A 4,286-nucleotide genomic window follows, 5' to 3' on the forward strand; every position below is an offset into this window, starting at 1 on the left:
CATGGACCATGTATTGCTTTATGTTCTGAACCATTAGTGTGCACAGTTTTAACTCTACACCAGGGGGTGCTATGAACCAATGTGGAAACTTGCATATATTGCATATATTAGCCCCTGGTGCCCTGTTTATAATGCTGCACTGTTATAAGGACAGATACACCTGTATCATGTAATAGTGTTAGACTCCCTGTACCAATACTATCACTGTTGAATAGGACACTACTTAACACATACATATCTCAAGTGTATTGGAAAACTTTATTTCTTTTAGCCATATTATTAATCCGTCAGCTATATTGAGTCTATCTGGATGCCATTTGCTCCCAATTTTGCCCTCACTTTTAAAAATCACCTTAAAAAGGATCTAAACAGGGAACATTGATTGATTAGTACATCCAGTTACCAGGTGTGTAAAACCAATTTAAACTGAGAGTCATTCAATTTGCTCATTATATGTGTGTTGTCATATATGGATGTCATGGAAAACGTCCTGGAAAACATTTTAGGAAATCTTTTCCTAAAAGGAGTGGAAATTAAACGCATATCACTCACCAGAGGGCGCTAGAAGACCATCTCTCAGTTAAATTTGTTTATTCCAAGACGAGGTGACTTTGGGTATAGCAAAAATCTGTAGTTGCAGATGCTGTTTTTCTGTTTTCACCACTCCTGATTTAAAGCCATGACCAAATGGCAAACATTACTGTGTTATAAATGTGGTTGGTCAAGTTTTATTAACAGAGAAAATAGAAAGTTTAAGAAAAGGCTGAACCCACTTGCTGAAGTTTTTTTATTATTAAACATTACCTCAGTTTACCTCAGTTTTATTTTTTAGCAAAATGTAAGTGCTTGTCTTCTCATACATTTGCACAAGATGCACAGATGTCCAAAGATTACAACCCAAGAAATTCGTTTTAGGCTAATCTAGATAACACCCTAAGGAGGAGCATCAAGATAAAGTGTGTGCATGTTCTCAGCAGATATAAGCTGGCCTGTCTTTTTAAAATAGTCTCAAAGTGAAAGTAGGGTGCTGCGTCAAAATCTCAAATACTTCTAATAGAAAAATTAGAAAGCAGGTCAAAAATGTATCTGCATTTAAAGACAGTCATGTGTATAAAAGGATTTAACAGAAACCATCAGGACTTTTGCTTTTAGTTTGGGATTAAACTACATCACCTAAAGTCTTCCAGAGCTTAACCTTGTTCAAAATGTTGAATAATATTCAGTTAGCAGGGAATGTGTTTGTTGTCATAACTTGTCCTGCAGCAGCACACTGTGCTTCAATCCTAATATTTATATTGTTCCTGTTTAATTATAACATGAACAAGTACAAGAATAAAAAGAGGCTTTTAAGAAAGTGCTTAAGAATCTTTTCATCTTTTTTATTTATAGTTTTGGAGTGTCATCTGTACACAGTGATATCATTTATTTTATTTTATTTATATTAAGTTATTTTTTGTAAATTTTATGTTGATGGAGAAAAACTTTCTCCATTGGTATGCCTTTACCCCCACCAGGCTTTGCTTCATTCATATTGCTTCATTTAAAAAAGAGAATAAATGGTTAAACAAACAGAAAAGATGGTTTGATGAACGTAATTCATTGATATTGAGATCACTTTCTTATTATGCTACAGGCTCTTTGTAAGTGACCAGTAAGTCACCTTAACATGCACTATATGGACAAAAGTATTGGCACACCTGCTCATTCATCGTATTAAGAGTGTTTATCCGGCTTTTGTTGGATGAACTGTCTCTACAATGCATACATTGTATAATGCATTTCCCTATTAAAATGATAGTTAAAACACTATAAAATGCAGTTTTAGAGTAAAACCTGAAATAGTCTCTTTAAACACCACCAGTAAATGTGCAGTAGACTTAGCAACAAAACTTTAACACACATGGAAATCATATCAGTTTAGTATTTATTACATTTTTAAATAAATATCCTGTTTCTGCGTTTTCATAAATAGTTCTGCATATTTTTGCAGTTTTACAGTTATAATACTGTGACAAACACCAGTTAATTATGCAAACTAATATGATTTAAATAAAGTACCTACTTCTTATACTTATACAGTTTTTAAGAGACTTTAACTTGTACCTGACCCACTGTATTAAAGATCACATGTAAAGATTACATGTTACAGGTTACAGTGTATTTTTAGATAGAGGTGCAAAACAAAAATCCAAGTAGTTTGGAGTGCATTTAGGGGTTATATAGTTGATAAACAATAAAGTCAGTGTGCTTTAAATCATCAATTCTATTGTAATTAAATATAGATTAGGCTTAAATTTAGTCTCTCTTCAAAACAGTTGGTGAATTAGAGAAATTAACCATAAAAAATAATATAAATAGTTGTCATGCCTGGTCAGGCGTGGCAGTGAAAATAGGGAAACACTTGCAGTGATAGAGGATGCAAGACTTTAATGAAAACAGGGTAACGTAACAGGAAGGTAAAGGTGCACGTATTTGTCACTGTACAGTGAAATGTGTCCTCCGCATTTAACCCATCTGGTAGTGAACACACACTCACACACACCCAGAGCGGTGGGCAGCCAACTCCAGCACCCGGGGAGCAGAGAGGGTAAAGGGCCTTGCTCAAGGGCCCAACAGTGGCAGCTTGCCGAGCCCAGGAATCGAACCCACAACCCTGTTATCGATATCCCGGCGCTCTAACCGCTGAGCCACCACTGCCCCCAAATAACGGAAGTAACTGAACAGAAAACAAACAGACTTTTTTCTGTCCTGCACCGAAGAACCCTGATTGGCAGATCGGCTTTTGACCATTGCCATCAAGTACGGAGGGGCTGGCTGGTCCAGTCTTGGCTTTGTAGACCAGAGTCAGGGTCTGAATCTGATGAGGGCAGCAGCTACAGGAAGCCAGTGAAGAGAGAACGCAGCAGAGGAGGAGCTGAACATGGCTAAACTTAGAAACGTTGAAGACGACCCGTTCTCTGTGTTCTGGATCAGCTACAGGGGCCTGATGGTGAGCAGAGGAAGACCAGCCAGAAGAGAGCTGCAGTGGTCAAGTCTGGAAGTGACAAGAGACTGAACGAGCACCTGGGTGACTCTCTAGAGAGGAAGGGTGGAATTCTCCGGATGTTGTACAGGAGGAATCTGCAGGACAGAGTCAGAACTGCAACATGACCTTGGAACAATAACAGATCATCCATGACTACACCAAGACTTCCAGCTTCTGTAAAGGAGTGACCAGTGAGTTCCCTAAGGAGATGGCCAGATCATTGCGAGGTCCAGAAGTTCCCGGGATGTACAGCAGCTCCATCTTGCTGGGGTTAAGTTTGATATGCTAAGATGGGGCTAGAGACCTGTGTGTCAGATGGTGGAAAAGAAGACTCCATGAATAAAATGTTTTATTTTTCATAACACAAAAGCATCAATTTAAGCATTGCACCCTTAATTTAAGAGTAAAACTGATTAAAGCTAAGAACAATGAGTCTTAACGCAAAAGAAAAAGCCACAGTGAAGGCCTTCTTTGGCATAAGTAGCCCCAGGGTTGAGGATTTTTTTGTTGAGGCCCTATCCAAGTAATATTTTCATTCCTTCTTTATACACTGTGTGCAGAATTATTAGGCAAATGAGTATTTTGATCACATCATCCTTTTTATACATGTTGTCCTACTCCAAGCTTTATAGGCTTGAAAGCCAACTACCAATCAAGTAAATCAGGTGATGTGCGTCTCTGTAATGAGAAGGGGTGTGGTCTAATGACATCAACACCCTATATTAGGTGTGCTTAATTATTAGGCAATTTCCTTTCCTTTGGCAAAATGGGTCAGAAGAGAGATTTGAAAGGAAAGTCAGAAATTGTGAGATGTCTTGCAGAGGGATGCAGCAGTCTTGAAATTGCCAAACGTTTGAAGCGTGATCACCGAACAATCAAGCGTTTCATGGCAAGTAGCCAACAGGGTCGCAAGAAACGTGTAAAAAAAAAAAAAAAAGGCAAAATAACTGCCCATGAATTGAGGAAAATCAAGCGTGAAGCTGCCAAGATGCCATTTGCCACCAGTTTTGCCATATTTCAGAGCTGCAACGTTACTGGAGTATCAAAAAGCACAAGGTGTGCGATACTCAGGGACATGGCCAAGGTAAGGAAGGCTGAAAAACGACCACCTTTGAACAAGAAACGTCCAGACTGGGCCAAGAAATATCTTCAGACTGATTTTTCTAAGGTTTTATGGACCGATGAAATGCGAGTGACTCTTGATGGGCCAGATGGACGGGCCCGAGGCTGGATCAGTAAAGGGCAGAGAGCTCCACTCCGA

This window comes from Salminus brasiliensis, chromosome 3 (assembly GCF_030463535.1).
Source record: "Salminus brasiliensis chromosome 3, fSalBra1.hap2, whole genome shotgun sequence".
Taxonomy (NCBI): domain Eukaryota; kingdom Metazoa; phylum Chordata; class Actinopteri; order Characiformes; family Bryconidae; genus Salminus; species Salminus brasiliensis.